Source organism: Mauremys reevesii, linkage group 6 (assembly GCF_016161935.1).
Source record: "Mauremys reevesii isolate NIE-2019 linkage group 6, ASM1616193v1, whole genome shotgun sequence".
NCBI classification, from domain to species: Eukaryota; Metazoa; Chordata; order Testudines; family Geoemydidae; genus Mauremys; species Mauremys reevesii.
Window position 1 is genome coordinate 111729481 of NC_052628.1, and position 13885 is coordinate 111743365.

Sequence of the window (13885 nt, forward strand, 5' to 3'; positions counted from 1 at the left end):
AAACCACGATGGACTTCAGTGGCACACAATAAGGCCCATATTCAGTAATATTCTTACCCTTTAATGTTCTTTGCAACTCCCAATGAATTTTTCACATTTGGAAGTGGATTGTTCTTGCTATTCCTGCCTCAATTAAAAGGGCTAGATTGCTTATGCACTTTAGGCTGTGCCTTAAGTCCAAGTGCAGTCAACCCCTGTGATTGCAGGGTAGTGCTACTCCCTCTCATACCCACTCGCAGCTTCTGTTCATAGTTGGGGTGCAGTGCCACAACCTTGCACATCTTGCGCATGCTGCTGAAGGACATGGAGTTTATGTCCTTATGTAGAAGGACATTAGAAATACAAGGATTTCAGTAATAAACTGTGTCCTATCAGTTCATACTAACTTCCAGGGTAAGAGTCCTACTGACAGTAACACATACACAGACAGTCTGTCATGGGCAGTGATTCAGGAGATCTAGTCAAAGCAAGCAAATGAAATTAATAAAAATAACTGTACCATATTCTATTACAAACATGAGGTCATTGAGTGAGAGAAGGCAGGGGAGGCCCTTTGAGACCAAAGAGTTAAAGGGAGCCTGGGGTGCTTTGCACAGATGAGGAGAATACAGTTGATCCCTTATTCAAAATGTTTCAGTCTTACAAAATTTCATGCCTGGCACAGTACGGAGGTGGGGCTATTTATAAAGAATTTTGAGAGCCATTATTAAGTACCCAGAATAGTAATAAACACAGCTCTATCTGGGTCTAAATGAGAGTGCATCAAGTGTATGGCTCCTATCCTTGAAAAGGACAATAGATTTAACAAAACAATAGCTATTACAGATTAATATGCACAAGCAGTTTTGTAAATCAGATTTTACAGCTAAAAAAGAAGTTAAGGAACTGATTATCAGGGAGATGCCTTAATCATGTGCAAAAACACGCGGAGACTAATAGTCATTAAGGAGGAGGTGTTGTGATGTATACTTTTTTTTGCCACATTGTTGATGCTTCTTTCCAAATGTTGCAGCAAACAGGATATCCTTCAGGCAGTGGGTATTACCTAATGCATCTTCTGCCAGTGTTTTGAGACCCAATTTTACTTCTTGAGACTTTGTCTGCTGAATTCATTGCCTCATACGCTTTTAGCTAACAGAGGACACACATCATTCCCCATACTCTCAGCCTACAGGCGTGGAATTGGCAGAGCTCGTCCAACAATCCAAAGTCTATCCAGCATAGACTCTGGTTTGCTAAGAATGCTTTTTCACAGTCCACTTGATGGGCAATGATGCACAATTTCACAATCTAAATCAAACAAACTCACAAGGGAAGGCTAGTTGGTGTAATCAGGCAAAAAATTGGTCAGTTTCTCACTTGGTTCTTGTCTCTCTTGCCTGAGCAAGTGTTTCATACACCACATTTTTAAAAAAAAATATTGCCCACCAAAAAACTCAGGACTTTACAAAGAGGATCTCCATCTTGGCCAGGTGTTTTGTTAGTAGTGAATCATAAAGGTCATTTACCACTGCAACGTCATAAAGTGCAAATTGTCTTTTTGGATTCTCAGTACATCAAACAGATTTCTGGATCTGCTTGTTCTTTTGGCCATCACTAAGCAACAGCTGCACCTGCAAGGATAAAAAACTCTGGGAATGCACATAATGCAAATACCATGCTGCATTGTTGGCTATTTAATTACTCATTATTCTCCTACTTGTGTTTTATGGTTTTCTTTCACTCTTACTGCATTCCCCTTTTAGTTATATGTCCCTGTTTTACCAGGGCTTTTGAGAGGTTCCCCTTTAATTGCTTCCAATAGTTTGAGTCTATATACAATTGCCCACATCGCAGATGGTTGCCACACAATTATCCTCAGCAAGGAAGGCTCCCACATCTGCAGCTCTGCAGTTGCAGTATGCAGAGAGCTATTTTAATTGTGAACATAAGGAAATGGAGTACTCTTATCTACTAGTGGGCTGAGGCAACTTTTTCCTCTATGATACGGTGCTGTCTGGCTGCAGATTTGTTGTGCTTCTTATGGTGGTGTGCTTCTGCTTAATATTTTATTCCATGCCATTTTATGTTGTCTTTCAGTTTTTCCCTTCTCAGTGGAGGTTCAATAGTCTCACCACCAGGTACAGTGTCTTGTGGAAGTAAATCTTGGCAAGTGCACAGGTGCAAGCTTAATGCTTTTAAAAATTAGACCTCAAGAGCCTACTCCACATCAACATCCAGCACTGCAAAGGTTCTCAGAGTACTCTACTAGGGTAGACTTCAAATGACATTGTTATAGTGCAACAGAACCTATCCTTCTGTCTTACTCAAGGAGGAGAGGAAGATGTGCCAGTGGTTAGGGCACTAGCTTGTGGCACCGGAGAACACAAGGTCAATTTCCTGCTCTGCCAGGCTTCCTGTGAGACCTTGGGCAAGTTACTCAGTCTCTCTGTGAGACACTACCCTGCTTGCAAGGTGTTCATATAGAATACTAGGTAATTAGGATGGATCAAACACCAAACTTCCTTGGCCACTGAAGTTTGAATGATAAACCTAATAAGATTTAAAAAAAAATGTGTGCCTTTCCTGCTTCTGGTTTCTCTGATGCAACGGTTTGGATTCAGCTTTTTCCACTAGCAAGTATACAAGTGTCACAGAGTTTCTTCCATTTTGAAAGACTCCAGCAATCAGAGATATTGTCTGAATTGGGAGCTGGCAGGAACCCATATAAAGACTTTCCATAACTGTTTTTATGTTTTGTTTAAGTGCGACAGCTGGGTACAAACGTATTGACAATCACTGCACTATAACGGAGTGTAATGGGGGGGACTAACACCGTGTGCACCTCCTGGTGCTGTGTGTGGTACTAAAGTCCTTTTTCCACTCCTGGCATCTCCTGTAGGTTGTTAACCTTGGTCGGGGTGAGGTGGTGGGGAGAAGTCTTCAGTAGTGTGGCTTTCTGGTCACAATCAAAATTAATGTCTTCTGGGTTCATCAGGGTCTTCAGGCTTGGCTGTGGGCTCTTTAAGCTTTTCACTTGGGCTTTCCACTTCTTCTTGGGGTTTACACTACTTCACTGGTGGGAGAACACTTGCCCGTAAACTACTCCAGGTTCCAACCCAGGGACCCTAAAAGCAGCCGCCATGTACTACTCAGCTTTTGTCTTCAGCAGCTATTTCCCTGGGCTTCTTCCCACCTGGCCCCTTTTATCTTCACTCCTTACCTCAGAGTTAAAGTTCTCAGCGCTAGCACACTTGGACTCTCCCCTGCCCCAGCTCCAGACAGAACCAAACTCTAGTTATCTCTCAAGCTCCCGTGGCCAGAGAGGAGCACCATTCCTTGATCCTCTGGGCCCAGCCAGGAACTGACCTGCTAAGGCCCTTTTAACTGAGCCTGCTGGGCTCTTGATTGGTTGCTTCCATGCAGCCTCACGTTAGCAGCTTTCCAGTGGCTGTAGTAGGACTAGAGGGCCTCCACAAAGGGGTTGGCACACACCATTCACAACAAGCTGTTAGAGTGTTTATATGCAATTGAGCTTCTGTAGGGGTCATTTACCTTCTGTGCCGGATCTGAAGTTCATCTCACGTATTTGAGTAGAATAAGTTGCATTCGTTGGATGGTGTGTTCAAACAGTCACCGTTTTGGCCAATTTTCTCCTTAAAGCCACCCGTTACCGGAGCATTTCCACACGAAGACAGATACATGGAGTGCACCTAAAGGTGGGAGCAGCAGATTTATTATGCATAAGTGTTTCACTCTCTGATATAGGGTATCCAAAATTAGTTCCAATGTTGAAAAGAAACTGATCTTGACAATGCAGCAAAGTATTTCCCCAGTGTTGAAATCCTACATTTCTTTTTAAACTTCCTAGAAACCATACCTTCATACACGCCTCTGGAAAATGGAAAATAATAAATCAGGTCACAAATCTCAAGCAAGTACTATTTTTCTATGCTTCTAATTAGCTTTTGAAGATGTACAGAAAGACAAAGCCCAAGGTGTGAATCTTTAAATTTGCTGTAAGTTGAGTATGCCTCTCAAAGTGGCTTTCTCAGTTCATAATCTTCACAGTGTTGCAAGGCTGCCATACTTCTGAACAAAGAAATGATACCGATGTTATTCCTAACCTAACATACATGCTCTTATTATCGTATCATGCCATTCTGAAACTATGCACTGGTGTTTGAAATATTTTACATTTCATGAATCAGCTTCAATATGTATGGACAATTTAGTAGTTATGAAGTGTTTCCTTGTCAAATGGAACATGCAAGATTGTGAGGAGTCATTTACTTTATTTTTACTAATCATTCATTAGTATTTTGTGCTGTATATTCGTCAAAATGTATTTTTCCCCTTTGCATATTCATGCAGTTGATTCATAACTTCTTCCTTTTTAAAATTCTTTAGATGTTTTACTAACATTTTTTCACTCACTGTGTTAAATTGGTTCTTTTGTTGCAAATATGCTTGCTTCTAGTGAAATCTTTTCTGATTCTTTTGTTCTTACCATGGCAGAAGTGTTCCTCATAATAAATTAATTTTTCATTTAGTTAGAGTTCATTCTTCATTTTGTGAAAGTAAAAGTTGGAACTCGATAAGAAACCAAAGCCTGCCTTCAGTAATATAATAAGAAAATGTGTTACGAATACAAATGCTTATTTAAAAAAAAATGTGAACAAGAATCCTTTGCATTTTGTAAATTATAAGAAAAAGGTTGCATAGTGATTGGTGATAAAAGACCAATATTCTAGAGAAATATACCCATGTGCACAAACAATGGTAAGATAGAATTAATCAGACCATAGGGAGTTACAAGGGCAGTATGCAGGAGGACACTTTTGTTACTGATTAACTTTGAACATCAAGCAGATATAAGGGAAACTGTTCACTTAACTCATGGACTCTGGTGGGAAAAAAAAATATCCAAACGCACCGAACATCAAGCTCACAAACTTATTGCTGTGTGGAAGAACTACAGCCTAATGTTTTGTCTGAACAGCAAATGCTATTCTTCCTTGAAGATTTATTCAGCTTCTTCATATACCCAAACCAGACAGAAGAACAGAAAGTAGTTTGAGAATAAAACTCACCAGGCCAAATCCTGCTGTGTTACATTCACACATGTCTGAAGTTGCTCCACCAGAGTCAAATCTAGCAACTTTGAGTGCATTGGTGAAACTAAGAATTTGTCTCAAATGGAAGACTACAAGCAACAATTCTGTGCAGCAAACACCATTATTTGTAGTAGAGTCAGAATTATGAGATGAAAGAGGAATATTAGGTCACCCAGTCCCATTGCCCTGCCAATACAAAAGGTTTCCTACAGTATATATTCCAGGGTTTTGTCCACCATCTCAAGGAACAGGGCTTCCATTCATTCACATGTGATAGGTTCCTGCTGCTGTTGAAATTGTGTCCCTGAAAGTAACACTGACAGAAAACCAGCACACCATGAGTTCTGCCTGCCAACATGAGAAAGCTAGTAAGGCAACGAACACCACATAATCTAAGACCAAAGAGAACTATTTCATGACATGACGCAAAAAGGTAGATCCTTGGTCCTATATTAGATTTATTGTTATGTCATTAGAGATATCCCATCTAATTTCACCACTCTCTTACTCCTTGACATTTGAGTGTTATCTTTGTTCATTATTTTCTGAGTAGTGGGCTTTGTATTAAATTGTGCTAAGATGAGACAAGGACCTTACTGCCCTCAAGGACTTAACTAAAAGCCTACATACTTCACATTGCATAGAGCCTAGAGAAAGAGAGCTCCGTTCCATTTGAGACAGTAAAATGCCTTTGCCTCTCTGATGTATAGGGGAAGGATGCCCATGGCAACATCCTTCAGTGGCTGCAGCATACTGCCCCTACACATTAATCCTATTTAACTGGCTAGTGGCTCAATAACCTATGTCCTCAAGACCCTGTGGATTCAAGCCTGTTTAGGGGGCAGGGAGGGAACAATATCATATATAATAACAATTATATTACCAAGACTGTTCTCCATTTTACCTCTGTAACTGTTTGAATGATAGCACTGCTCATTATCAGTGTGTCTTTCAACACATGCAGCCTGCTGACCATCACATTAGCTCAACAGGATTTTTCATCTTAATGGGAAATCCTTAGTCTTGCTGAAGAGATCAGAAAAGCAAGCAGCTTCTACTGTAGTGTCCGAGATTGTGACAGATGTGTTTATTTCTGTGCTTGTTTCATTCAGTGGAGAGATGCTACCATCAATAGGATTTCTGCTAGTGGATACATGCTGTATTACCAACATCCTTTTGTCAATCTCTACAAACACCTTCTCCAATACAAGTATTTTAAAATCCTACCTCTAACAATAAATAGAACATGTGGGTCAGGAAATCATTAAGGAAAGGTTAGCACAGATGTGAAGGCACTAAAAAGCACTATAATGATTAGCAGAAGTCCATCAGTTCGGATGAATATTATGAACAAATATATTTGAAGACATTGGGACTGGCTCATGAACCACTCTATAGAAAAGGGATCTAAATTTATAACACTTATCAAAGAAATCATCAACTCGAACTTAGACAACACTCCTTAGAGAGATGGATTTTTCACAAGAGCATTGCTGCATTTCACGAACAACATTTGTTATTCTACATCCAAACCAGCTTCTGGGCACAAACCCATATCCTCTCTCATTATACGCAAAAGTTAGGGTGATCATCACTGCATTTTCATGTGTGGTTTTTCTGGACACGTTACAAAAGGTGTACAGAAGTCATTGGTTAACCCATGTACTGAGATGGCAGGGAAAGCAAATCAAATTATGAATTCACAGCAGTTAGGATATAGGTTAGAAAAGTAGCTAAAAAATGTGTAAATCACAAAGAGTTCATCTATCACTTATTGTAGTGATGTGAGACTCACCCCTGTGGTGCCTCCTGCTGGTCTCTAAGGGAATTAGCTTCTGGCCTCCAGAGCACCCTCTGTTGGCGGGTGTCTCACTACCGCTGGGCCCCCATGTCCCTCCTCGACCCCGGTGCCCCTTTCCACTGGGGTGCTGCCCCCTGGCAGTAACCCCACAATCTCTAGGTCTCCCCCTTCCAGGGAAACCCCCACCCCCTATCCCCACCTCGCCTCAGTATATGGCTACTGCCCAGTCCCCATCTAGCCCCCGTTCACTGGGCAAGACTGCAGTATATAAGCCCCTCATCACAGGCAAGGGGGGTTTGGACCTGCTGCCTCTGTTTACCCTTGGGCTGCCACCTGAAACCCCTATTCAGCCTTATACTAGGCCTGCAGCCTGGGGAGTTTCCAGGCCAGAGCTCCCCAGCTCCTCTGGCCTTCCCCCAGCCCTGCTCCACCTCAGGTACACTCCCCAGCAGCCAGGCCCCTCCCTCACAAGAAAGAGAGAGAGTCTGTCTGCTCCTCGCCCACTGCCCTCTTATAAGGGCCAGCCGGGCCATGACTGGGGTGTGGCCACAGCTAGGGCTGCTTTCCCAATCAGCCTGGGCTGCTTGCCTCCAGCCACAGCCCTCTCCTGGGCTGTTTTAAACCCTTTATGACAGGAGTGGGTGACCACCCCACTACACTCATGCAAATAATTCTCATGTCATATTGTTCACTTTCATCTACAGATCATTCTTCTTGGGCTGGATCCACCAAGAGACATTAGTATTATAGCATTCAGTGTTGCACCACCTACATTTCAGGTGTCATGTCGCTGAGTGGAAAACACAGTCTTAATTTACCTGCCTAGATGCCTTATACAATGCATGGCAAAAATTAGTCACCAAAAATAGGATTCATACAAGCAAGCAAATTGAGTGGTGTTGTATTAAGTTAGATGGAATAAACAGTCCCAAAGTGTTAAAGCCCAGTCACCATCCAACATTAAACAAGCTCTTGCATTTTGTATACAGCGACCTCAGCCTGCTTAGTATTATGGGAAACACACCATGAGCAATCCTTTTAAAACTTTCATTAAAGATACATAAAAAGAAGGAAACAGTTAAAACATTTGAAAAGTAAAGTAAAAATGAAAGCCTTACTTAATACAACATTTCTTGTTCCCTTTCCCTTTAGCTGAAGAGAGTTTTACAAGGAAAAACACTCTTGTTTGTCAGTCTCCCAAATGGTATCAAAGATGGTAATATCGGTCCCTTTGGGTAAAAGAGAAGAGGTTACTTGTGATGGGCTGAAGCTGTTGTTAGTCTGATCCCAGGTCATCTCAGGTGGTGTTTGGGATTCATCTGGAACTGGTAGTGGTGATGACGTCCTCTGGTTTGCTGTCTCTGGCCTGGTCAGGCCAGCTTTTAGGATTAGGATGAAGGTGGTCTGGAGTCCCAGCAAATGATGGGCTGGCAGCCATTATAGTGACGCTTGTTTTAGTAGCTTCCATCAGTTCCATCTTTTCCCAAAAAAGATGGAAAGGACCCAAAAAGGAAGTGATAGCTGGAATAGCACATCCCCTTATCATTTGTCCAGTAGATAGGCTTTATATGTATTCATTTAGTTTATTAATTTCTAGTTCCACATTTCACCAAGCACAATTTCAACAGAGTCCTTGAGCTATGTCAGTAGGCCTTTTTGTTTAGATTAAGTCAGTCTCCCATTTATACCTTTTCTTGTCAACATTTCTTATAGATTGTGACACTTTATGAACTTTAACATACTTTACATTTCAGTTTACAATTACAGTAAATTTGTAGACCCAATCACAACCGTGGGGAGCCACTTAAGCTTGCCAATGGAGGAGAAGGGAGTGGCCTAAGCCCTGTCCTTCAGGGAGGTAGGTGCCTAAATCCAGGCTGGAGAAAGAAACCACTCTCTGCCTGGGGTCTTCAGCCATGAACCTCCTCTTGGAGTTAGACTTCAAAAGTATTTTTGTAAAAGAAACACTAGAGGAAGAGATGATAGAGCATTTGTCCTCAGTTTCCAACTTTTAGCCCAGTGGTTAGCAAAATGAAGACCCAAGTTCAATTTCCCCCTCTGCCTGATGCAGAGAAGAGATTTGTACTTGGGTCTTCACCATCCCAAGTGTGAGCCCTAACCTGTGTAGTATTGGTATTCTGGTACAAGTTTCTCTCCATCTCTCCTGTCAAAGCAGTTCCATTTTTGTATAAAAATACTTGAATAGGGATTGAACCGCAGAAGGTGTGAGCATAACTCTATAGATATTGATTAAGGCCCACACTCGGGTTGTAGAAAACCAAGTGAAGTCCCCCTACTTCTCTGATTAATTTACACAGCTTCAGCAGGACAGACTGATAAAAAGCTGTCTCCAAATGTCACGTACCCAGGGGTTAAGGAACTCTCCTTGGAGACGAGAGGCTTTGTGAACGGGTCGACTCACCCCTGCGGCACCTCCTACTGGTTGCTCTCCAAAGTTAGCTCAGTCCAGCCCTGGAGCACCCTCTGCAGGCTGGTGATCCACCTGTTCTTAGGCCCCCCGTGTCCCTCCCTGGACCCGGTGCCCTTTTACATGGGGTGCTGCCCCATAGCAGTACCCCTTTCTCTCTGGGTCTCCCCTTCTGTCTCAGGGAACCCCCACCCTCTATCCCTACCTTGCCTCAGTATTTGGCTACTGCCAGTCATTGTCTAGCCCCACACTCTGGGACAGACTGCAGTATCAGCCTACTCATCACAGGCAAAGTTGGGTTTGGACCTGCTGCTTTGGCCTACCCCTAGGTTGCCCTCTGCAACCCACAGTACCTGTTGGCCCACTGCTAGGCCGCAGCCTGGGGCTTTCTAGGCTGGAGCTCCCCAGCTCCTCAGCCTTCCCCAGCCCTGCTGCACTCAGGTATCCAGTCTCAAGCTCCTAAGCAGCCAGGCCCATCTCTCTCTACAGCCAGAGAGAGACTGTCTGGCTCCTGGCTTCCCTGCCTTCTTCTAAGGTCCTGTTGCTCTGTTTGGGGCGTGGCCCCCAGCTGCAGCCACTTCCCTAATCAGCTCAGCCTTGAGAGCCACCGCTCTCAAGCCCTGTCAGGCCACTTTTAAAACCCCTTCTCAGCAGGAGCAGGATCCACCCTGCTACAGGCTCAAAGTCAAATCCCAACTCTATATCAGGCAGAGGGGGGAACTGAACCCGTGTCCTCTGTGTCCCCGGTGAGTGTGCTAACCACTGGGCTAAAAGTTAGAGGAGACAGCTTTTCCTTTGGCCATTTTGTGTGAAGTTAGTATGGTCTGAGAATGCTTACCGACTGGGGAAGACAGAATGCCTAGTTTGAGAATCCTGGTGGAGCTTGAGCATAAGACAAGCACATAAGCACCAAATGTAAGGTGGCCATGCACATGCTCACTGGCAGAAATTAGGCACACAGGACTTGAACAGTTAGACAGCAGCTCAGCAAAGGTTGAAGATCACAGGAGCACCTAAATCCATTGGCTGGAGACAGGTAAAAACATTTGTTCCATTGAGAAGGTTATAGTGACGATAACATTTTCTTACATACATTTAGTTGACTAATTTTGTTTGGAATTGGCACGTCGGTGCTTTTAAGTATGAAGCTGGAGAACAGCCAATTTGATTATGGGATTTGGAACCCAAAGGTGGAACAATGGCAATTTGTTCTCAGAATTACAGGATAAGCAATAGGTAAACCATTCAATTAGACCAAATTGAGTTGGGTTCAGCTTCTAGCTTATTTCTGATTAAATATTCTTTCACATGTGGAGCAGAAGTGTTTGGTTTTGTTTTTAAAAATAACTGAAACTGCAATCTCTTGGACATTCTTTTCTTAAATCTGTAGCTGGTCACTTGTCAAACCAGGCATATTTTTTCCATCCCTGAACAACCTGCAGATACTGTATATTGAACCTTTTTGTTATTTCTTAAAATCTCTGATGTCCCTTATCCCCTATGAGAAGCTGCAGCCTTTTCTGTTATTAACTTGAGTCTTCACATTTACTGCATTCTTTCTTATCACCCGGCTTCTGAGAAAAAGCTTTAGATATTGAAAACTGTTATTGTACAGATTCCCAGCTTCCAGTAATGCCACCGGAGTACCCCAGAATATTGTCATATCAACTCCTGGGGCTTGGGTTAAGAGTTTATAAAATCTATTACATTTTAATGTTGATACACTTTTTTTTTTAATCCAAACCATTTTTGCCATAGTTATTCTTTGCATACGTATTAATAGAAAATGGGTTATTTTCTATTATGTTTGACTTTTACTTTTGCAACTTTATAAGTTCTTCATTCATGCAAACGTTTTTATATTCATGTTTGAAATATGTAACTTCTCGTACATCCATTGCTGGCAATTCCTGGTTGTCAAACACAAACCCCAGATTCTGGGATAAAGTGGAGTGTTATGCATTTGTAAAGAGTTAACATGCTTTTGTTTGAGGAAGTGGTGTTATCTAGAGGTCGGTGCAGAGGGGCTGGAAGTCAAAGCTCCTGGGATCATTAAGAATGCTACTTTTCTATTGTGTGACCTTGGTCAAATCACATTCAGTCATCAACAAGCCTGAGAATATACTTCCTCTCTCATATAGTATTGTGAGGTTAAATTAGCATCAGGAAAGAGCTTTGAGATCTTTTCAGATCTCTACATTTTTTTTCCCTCTAGGGAAAAATGCTTTAGAGCAGATGGGTTTTTTGGCTACATCACACTTGGACATGAGCAACCAATGAAATGTCAAGACCCAGCAGTGGACTGGAGACCTACAAGATAGGAAAGGTAGAGTTTAAAAAATCATTTAAAAACAAACCAGAGAAAAGGCCCACAATAAGTAAAGTTTTATCACTGAGCAGGAACATTCGGGGTGATCACAGGGCCAACATTTTGCCTTTTTTACTGGTGCAAAGTTTGCAAACGTGTACATGTATAGTTTAGAAAGCAAAATAGTACATTTTGCATAACTCTGAGTTCTGTTCCAGCAGAAGCCCAGTTAGACTGGAACATCGGGGGTGATGGAGTCATGACTGAAATGCATTAGGTGAGTTTAGTGGGAAAAATTCCGTAACATGTGTCTAGCTTACATACATGCTATGATCATTGATTAATCCCTCATTCTTCTGAACATTAAATTCACTCAAGAAGCATAAAGCCAGGTTATAAACTCTTTATAGTTGGAACTGCAAGTTTTATAGTGCCTAACACAATAGGCCTTTAATCCTGATTGGGCTCTAAAATAAGAAACAATTGCTATTAGAACTAAACCTGTCTTGATTTTATTTTTATGAAGCACCGAAATGCTGAAACTGGCTAAGCATTTTTTGTTGTGTTTATCTCAAAGATAGTGTCAATAAAATATAAATAAAGCTAGGAACCAAAGGCTGTGTTCACTCCAGGGAAATCATATTACAAGTCTCTTCCTAAAGTAAAATTTAATGGGTAGGTTATTATAACTCCCTCAAAAGGCATTTACAGGAGACATATTGACAGAGCCTTAGCTATATAGAAAGTGACAGGCAGAAGCAATGTGAGACTTTCCATCAGCTATATTGTGAGATGTTAGGGACAGAGTGCTAGGAAATTACTTCACCAAGGCCGTATGTGGAAGAATTCTCAAAATAAGTCCAGTGAGAAGGGTTTTTCGTTTGTGTTTTTTGTATTTAAACTCGCATCTAATTGTCCATTTACTGCCATTATTCTACTTGTCTCCAGTAGAGAACTGATGGTCATCAGAAAGAAATCTTCCCCAGTTACCCATGAATGATATCCTCAGTGTTAATAAATTCACTCCCTGACTAGAGAGGGGGTAGTTCTCCCGTGAAGCAATATTTCAATTGAATTAAACTTTCACTTAGGAACTACCATATTTAATGTGTCTTAACAGCTCACTATTACAGGCTTGACAGATATAAGAATCCCCCTAGCTTAAAATGCAAGACAGATATATTAATACAAAGAGAAACTAAATTGGGGGAGCTGGGTGGAGAATAGGAGGGGGAGGAAATGGAGAGTCTAGGAGCCAGATCCTCATCTGGTGTACATTGGTGTAGCTTCATGTTAGTAAATATTAACTCTTTTAATCCTTTTCTTTCTGTATATTTGATTCATTTATATATTAGCTATTCCTTAGAATCTTTATGATATTAACAAAGAGCATGTTCAATTCTAAGGCTCAGAACACTTGACTGATAAATACCCCTACTCAGGAGTTCTGTGTGTTAGATTATCTAATAATCAATGAGACCCCTGTCTATTAACTCCAGATAGTCTGAGAAACCATCCCCTTTATATAATGCTTACATAAGCATATATAAACCTGTGAAACTGATAAGAGATGATTGTTACAGCAGATAGGGAAGAAAGACCCACTGAAAGACATTCTCTTGAAGAACTGTTAGACCTTTCAGCTGTAAATAATTATGCCTTCACACATAATTCAGGCAACCTGAGAATGTACAGACATGACATCAGAACATGTTTCTTTTGACAAAGAGGGTGTTCTTTGTTTAAAAAACCCCAATATAATGAAACTGTTGTTGGAACTTAGGGAATCAAACTGGGCATCCTTCCAGTTACACTGAAGAGACACTGACCTTCAATCTTACAAAAGGGTTGTGATGTATCTAGACTTTCTGTATAGTGCTGTACTATTCTGATTGATAATCTGATTCATAATTCCAATTGAGCCCGCTGTTCAACAATCTTGAGTAGACATTAACTCAGACACGCAACATCCACTAACTTCAGAGCTTCATTGACTTACAGCAGATGACGATCTGGCTTAAGGGTTAAAGAGAAATGATAACCCAGCCATATTACACATCCTGCATGTTTCCATAGAGTGAAATTCTGTGCTGTGTCTGAGACAGCACAGAACTCACAGCCCTGGGAGAGGAGGGGTACCTTAACCCCTTAGGTCACCTTAGGCCTTTTCAGCCTCTCGATCTCAGGCTGCGCCAGGGGCTAGAGGGGCATAACTAAGGCTCTCTCCATACATTGAGCTGAGGGTGTGATTC

At 41.7% G+C, this 13885-nt stretch overlaps 1 long non-coding RNA gene across 2 annotated transcripts in view; it reads right to left on the reverse strand.

The window, feature by feature from the left end:
- Positions 1–1331: 1331 nt before the first annotated feature.
- LOC120407473 overlaps positions 1332–13885 on the reverse strand; it is a 52125-nt gene continuing 39571 nt past the window's right edge. Inside the window, exons 4-5 of one of the 2 annotated variants that reach the window (XR_005600011.1) lie at positions 3535–3692; positions 1332–1613 (exon numbers count right to left, since the gene is read on the reverse strand). This is a non-coding gene — a long non-coding RNA (uncharacterized LOC120407473). Of the gene's footprint in view, positions 1614–3534; positions 3693–10118; positions 10352–13885 lie in introns of those variants that run through there. The other variant, XR_005600012.1, reaches the window with a different exon arrangement.